The following is a 7,002-nucleotide window of genomic DNA, read 5'->3' on the forward strand; positions in this document are numbered from 1 at the left end:
CCAGTGCAGGAAGGCCTTTCGGCGGAACATGGCAGAAAACTGTTCTGAGATGCACTTGAACAGCTCCTGGATGGCTGTGCTGTTGCCAATGAAGGTGGATGCCATCTTGAGGCCCCAGGGAGGGATGTCGCACACAGCTACTTTGACGTTGTTGGGGATCTACTCCACAAAGTAGCTGCTGTTCTTATTCTGGATGGCCAGCATCTGCTCATCCACCTCCTTCATGGTCATGGAGCCCTGGAAGACAGTGGCCATGGTCAGGTATCGCCCATGTCTTGGGTCACAGGCCGCCATCATATTCTTAGCATCAAACATTTGCTGAGTCAGTTCAGGCACTGTCAGCGCCCGGTACTGCTGACTGCCTCTGGCTGTCAGGGGGGCAAACCTGGGCATGAAGAAGTGGAGGCGGGGGAAAGGGACCATGTTCACTGCAAGCTTTCGGAGGTCAGCATTGAGCTGGCCTGGGAAGCATAGGGAGGTGGTGACCCCACTCATGGTGGCTGATACCAGGTGGTTGAGGTCACCGTAGGTGGGCATGGTCAGCTTCAGGGTGCGGAAGCAGATGTAAAGGACCTCGTTGTCGATACAATAGGTCTCATCCGTGTTCTCCACCAGCTGGTGGAATGACAAGGTGGCATTATAGGGCTCCACCACTGTGTCGGAGACCTTGGGGGAGGGCATGACGCTGAAGGTGTTCATGATCCTGTCGGGGTACTCCTCTCTGATTTTGCTGATGAACAGCGTGCCCATGCCTGACCCTGTTCCTCCTCCAAGGGAGTGGGTCAGCTGGAAGCCCTGCAGGCAGTCACAGTGCTCACACTCTTTCCTCACCACGTCAAGCACCGAGTCCACCAGCTCCGCTCCTTCTGTGTAGTGCCCCTTGGCCCAGTTTGTCCCTGCACCGGTTTGTCCAAAGATAAAGTTGTCAGGCTGGAAGAGCTGCCCAAAAGGCCCAGACCGCACACTGTCCATGGTGCCAGGTTCCAAGTCCACAAGGGCAGCCTTGGGTACGAATTTCTGAGACGATGACTCATTGTAGTAGATGTTGATTCTCTCCAGCTGCAAGGCTGAGTCACCCACGTAGCCTCCTGCTGGGTCGATACCGTGTTCATCGCTGATCACTTCCCAAAACTTGGTGCCTATCTGGTTCCCGCACTGGCCCGCCTGGATGTGCACGATCTCCCTCATGGCGGGTGCCGGATCTGTGATTGCGGAGCTTGCTCTTCTGACTGTGGGGGCAAATTATACTGAGCTCTCTTGTGAGAGAATGCCATTGTCTTTTGGAAAAAATAAAAGTACTAAAAAAACCTAAGGTAAATAAAAAATAAAATAATAATCTACTCTGCTGTGGTGACAACACCAAAAGTCTTTTCTTTGCTCCAGTCAGGGGCATAAACACTATTTCTAATAGTTTAGCTCAAAGTTGCCTCTTTTTCTTGTGCCATGGTATCAGTCCAGACTGAGAGACCCCCTAAGCTGGGGGCATCCAGAAGTTATCCGAGCCAGGGTCACCACTTACAAGCTAGGTTCTTTTGGTCACAGAACACCTCCCAGGGTATTTGTTTCATAACTTGTAAATTTTCTCAGTTTTATAGCTGAGAACATGCATTGCTAAAGGACTGAGACTTAGGCCTCAGCTCAGCCTTCCGAGAAACTGAGATACTGGACCTCACCATGATCAATCAAAACTGGGACCAAAGACATTGCACTGCCAAATCCAGTGCTTGTGACAACTGATAATTATATTATTTTTGTATATTTTTTATTCCCTCTGTTTACCCCATGACAATGTAGTATTCATAAGGACAGAAAGTGCGTCTGTCTCATTCAGTATAGACAACCAGTGTTGAGCACAGTGCCCAGCACATAACAAAATTACAATAAGTATTTATTGGATAAGGGAATAAATACTCATTTGTATATATAAGAATGAGACGACACTCGAACACCAGATGTGCAGGCTTTATTAGAGGAGAAAGACCTGCCAGGGCACTTCTTGGAAAAAGGGCCCCAAAACAGACTGAGCTAAAACTTTACAGAGTTTCGGACAGCCTCAAGCAAGGGGGCGCTGCTATGTTTGGCTTGCTAAAACACACCTCTTTGGGGGTGATTGACCAGCTTCCTAGAATTCCATTGTCCCAGAGGCGATTGTCTGGTAATTAAGAGTGGGGTCAGGCAGCAAAGCGAAACAGCAAAAGGGCAGTTTTAATTCATGTATCTCTCAGTATACATATACAGATATACACAAAGGACAGACACACATTGACACAGAGAGATATGCTCATTTGCAATTCATATCTATGCACACAGATGTACACAAATCCATTCTACCTTGGTACATATAGATAGAGAAATATAGGTACATAGAAACGATGGGATGAAAATGTCATATTAACAGTAAATGTCTCTATATGGGAAATTTGAATTTTTTTGTTTTTCTTATACTTTTGTTTTTCTTATAATTTTTTCTACCATTTCTGCAATAAGAATACATTTTTATAATAAAAAATTGTTAAAATTCAATATAGTTGACAAATCAAAGCACATCATACTTTATAATTAATTAAAGAGATTTAAATTTAAAAAGTTAAAAAGACAGAAGTAAAAATAGTAGAATGGAAAGTCATTGAGTGCAGGAACATGAGTTATTAGCACAGTGCCTGGTATATGATGGGCACTTTCAAAGGCTTTATGAAAGCATGGCAGGAAGGAAAGAAGGAAAACAAGATGAAAAGAAGGGTAATAGGGAAATCCAGAGAAAGAAAGAAGAGAGGAAGAAATAAAGAGAAAAACAAATCATAGCTAGAGAGTAAAAATGGGGGAGGAAAGAGAGATTCATTACAATTATACACATTCACATTCTTTTAGATCCCAAATTTACAATCAAAGTTTTCCACATTTACCAAGCATTCAGAAAATATTTTTAGAGCATTAAAGAATACATGGAACTTACTAGCTTCACAAAGTTGAATTTCTTGGAATCCTGAAATTTCTGGATTTAATAAAAGTAATCAAGAGAGGACTCAAAAAATGTGCCTCATTGTTTACCTGCAGGTCTAGCTGTAGAATGATAGCAAATGTCATAAATTGGCACTGTCATTCACACAAGTCAGTGCTTATGGAATGAACAGAATGCTGGACCTAGAGGAGATTTTGGCACCACGGAGTGATCTGATTCTATTATTTTATAAATAGGGAACAAGAAGCCAAGAGATAAAAGGTGACTAATGCGACTTCTGGTTTCTGGTCCTACAAGTAAGAGGCTTGGCAGTTATCCTGCCCATCCTCACAGGAGAAAATGTTGTAAGGTACCAAAAACTACAGAATTGATATATATTAATATTTTAGGAAGCTTAAAGAACATTTTATTAATTTGGGATAGGTGTGCAGGGAGATTTTGTAAATGATCTTTGTACTTGTGTGATTAGCATCATACCAGGATGGCGGATAGCACTGTATTATAAATGCACAGGGGAGGAGATTTGGACTCTCTGACCTTCCTGCACACCTATAAAGAAGCAAGTGAGGCCCTGGCCGGTTGGCTCAGCGGTAGAGCATCGGCCTGGAGTGCGGGGGACCCGGGTTATATTCCCAGCCAGGGCACATAGGAGAAGCGCCCATTTGCTTTTCCACCCCCCCTCCTTCCTCTCTGTCTCTCTCTTACCCTCCCGCAGCCAAGGCTCCATTGGAGCATAGATGGCCCAGGCGCTGGGGTTGGCTCCTTGGCCTCTGCCCCAGGCGCTAGAGTGGCTCTGGTCACGGCAGAGCGACACCCCGGAAGGGCAGAGCATTGCCCCCTGGTGGGCAGAGCGTCGCCCCCTGGTGGGCGTGCCGGGTGGATCCCGGTCGGGCGCATGCGGGAGTCTGTCTGACTGTCTCTCCCCATTTCCAGCTTCAGAAAAATACAAAAAAAAAAAAAAAAAAGAAGCAAGTGAATAGCTAGCCAGCTGTAGAAAGAGAAAAATTAAAGTAAACCTTTTCTTATTTTAATGGGCCATTTACAGGCATTCGTCCCCATAAAAACTAACTCTCCCCCCTAAAGTGTGTAGTTAATGTATGTATCATTGGACAAAGGAATAGCAAATGAACACTAGAAAATATAGGGATATCTTTTAATATGTAAAGTGACATTTTTACCATTGTGTTGCCTTGTAAGTTTTAATGTGTAGAAGCGTCTTTTTATGAATCCTATAGACAGATATTATAAACATGCTAATGAATTGTATCCCATTCTCCCCCTAATCCTTTTCCCAACCTTATATAGGAGAAAGCAAAGGTTATAAGCTTATGCCAAAATGTCAGGCTTTTTCTATGCCCATGTATAATTAAGTGTATATAACCAGCCCCTATAATATTATAGACACACACAATTTGGGATTGCTACCCCATGTAGGCTATATGCATCCAACATATTTAAGACATTTTCTCAGTTAATAAAACTCCTGAAAATTTATCTGGATTTGGTGTCTCTATGAAAACCCACAAAACTCTGGATTGAGTACTTTACAACATTTGGTTTGCACGCCAGGCCAAGGGTGTTTCATGTTACCTGGTAGAGGCACTTCATATCGGCTGGTCTCTCCAGGAGGTTGACTGTTCCTGCTTGAATCTCAAGGAGAGGCACCATCTGAAGTGTTTTCAGGGTTCCCGGTCTTCCTGTGGGGTCTGGACAGTTCTTCTGTAAATGCCTCTCAATTCCCAAATTCGACAATTTGGATAATTTGGCAGAGAACTTGAGAAGGTAGGTAAAGTAACTCTTTTTGCTTTACTGAATTTTCTGGCTTTCCTCTGAACTCTTGCTTTTGCTTTTCTGTTTTGCACTAGAAGTAGGTAGTGTGGATTTGAGGTTTTAATGAATTGTGACTTCGAAGATGTGGAACTCCAGTGGAGTATGTAGGGCATTCAAAATTACTTTGGTGTTTTAACTAGTTCTTATTCTTTCTGTTTTGAGGTACAGTGGAATATATTAAACATGGTCATATGTTTGCAGTACACTCTCCAAGACCATGACATCAGTGGGGAGTTTTAGTGGTTCTGCTTTGGGTTTCACTGGGGAACATCTGGTAATAATTTGGAGGGACGATTGTAGGGGATTGGTTCCTGCTCCAGGCTCTTGGGGATATCTGCTGGTACTTTAGATGGACATTAATGAGAACCAAGTGGATTACGTCCACCAGTTCTGCAGCGGGCCTTCAGAGACATCAGTTTCTCTAATAAAAGAATTAGTAGAAACTTCATCCTGCCAAGGACTTCCAGAGGTATCAAGTTGGGCTCTCAGTAAAATGCCAAAAGTGGGAACAATTATTTCTATCTCTGGGAGGACATGGAGGAGGTTGAGTCCATCTGAGATTAGTCAGTCTTGCATTGCACTGAATCAGTGGAGGCTGAACTAACCTGGATTGATCTCGTTCTGACCTTCCAGAGACTTCTCTGTGTTTGTTGAGATCTGTCTTTCTTTTCCTTACTTTTGTCTAAAATTCCTGACTTGAAGGCTAAAGTCATTGCGGCTTGCATACCACAAAAAAAGTAAAGTCCTGAGAGGCCACGAGGGGGAGCCCTTCCCTCATTTATAAAGGCATGCTTGTGTGTGTGTGTGTGTGTGTGTGTGTGTGTGTGTGTGTGTAAGTCTTTTGTTTAATGACTAAATGTATTTGTTTTAAGGCCTGGTTTAGGTCTTTTGTGTCAAAATTGGAAGCTTCTGACTAAAATGCTATCTTAAGTGGTGAATCGCTGTTCTCTTATTGTTTTCAAATTAGCTTCGGGGCGCCCTGTTAGCGTTCTTCTCTGAAGAAAATAATTCTATTCTGTTGGCTTCTTCCCCTTGTCTTGTGTAATAATTAATACCTCTATAGTCAAACACCCTTTATTCTGTGTGCGAGTTAATTATCTGTCTTATCTTTTTTGTTTAATTAGTGCACTCATTTCTAAATTCTTCTCAAGTGGTTTTAATTCTGTAATTGGTGGCCTTGGGTATTAAATATAAAAGGAGGGCCAGTACACAGAACACCCCATTAGATTATCTTTTATAGCACTTTCAAGAAGCTTATGTATACTACTGTGAATATAAAATTAAATGGTCCAAGAAAAGGCTTCACACTCTCTGTGAATCAGAATAGCCTAGTTTTGGGTTTGATTGGCCATCCTTTGGCCCCAGATAGTAAAGGCAGTCTGGAATATATCTAGTAACTGGGAATCCAGGCTGTCCTGGTCAGTTTTTATATATTAATCAATGGCTAAATTTAACAATAAATCCACCTCAATGGCTAAAAGCTTGCTCCATACAAAGAGGGTGCCACGTCTTCCTAGTCAGGCCAGATTTGAGTTTGAAACAGGATAAAAGAATAACTAAGGCAATAGTAGCAGCACTGCAAGAAACAAACTCTTTTAAGGGTGAGGGATCACCAAAGGAGCAAAATAGAGAAGAAAAAATTGAGAAAAAATAGGACTCAGCAAGAAAAGCATCAATGCACTTATTTTTAAAAAGAGGGCCATTGGAAAAATAAATGTCCCGTATTACAAGCAGCCACAGGGAAGAAAGAAACACAAAGCCCACAAATTGAAACTGTTTATCTAAACTCTAGAGCCAAAAGACTCGCAAATAGGCAGTTTGAGGAACAGAAATCCCAATCAGGGATGCGTTGTGTGTGGAACGATAAAGTGGGGGTGTGGCTGTGGAGAGGCGAACATGGACATGCCTCCTCCTCCCCTAGCCGTACTCCTGCCCTCACCACCACAGCGCACCCAGGCAGAAGGCCGAACACCAAGAGGCAAGCCCCACCACTAACTCCAGATGCATGGTTAGGCTAGGGTTTAGCTTGCTCTGTTTGTAGTGATGGGGAAAGGCAATAAAGTAAGGGTAAGGTGACTAAAAGTATAGATTGGAAACTAGTTTCAAATATCCACCTACTGACCAAAAGAGGTTTTGCCCATTTGAAAAATATAGGGTAGGAATAATATTAAAAATTAGAACTTTGCTTTAGAAAATGTTAAAGAAGAGAAAAA

General features: G+C 42.8%; 1 pseudogene; it reads right to left on the reverse strand.

Annotated features, from left to right (window-relative positions):
• Window positions 1-6: 6 nt before the first annotated feature.
• On the reverse strand, window positions 7-1,213 carry LOC136380770 (tubulin beta-5 chain pseudogene; annotated as a pseudogene).
• Window positions 1,214-7,002: the final 5,789 nt, after the last annotated feature.

The sequence above is a fragment of the Saccopteryx leptura genome, chromosome 9 (genome assembly GCF_036850995.1).
Source record: "Saccopteryx leptura isolate mSacLep1 chromosome 9, mSacLep1_pri_phased_curated, whole genome shotgun sequence".
Classification (NCBI taxonomy): domain Eukaryota; kingdom Metazoa; phylum Chordata; class Mammalia; order Chiroptera; family Emballonuridae; genus Saccopteryx; species Saccopteryx leptura.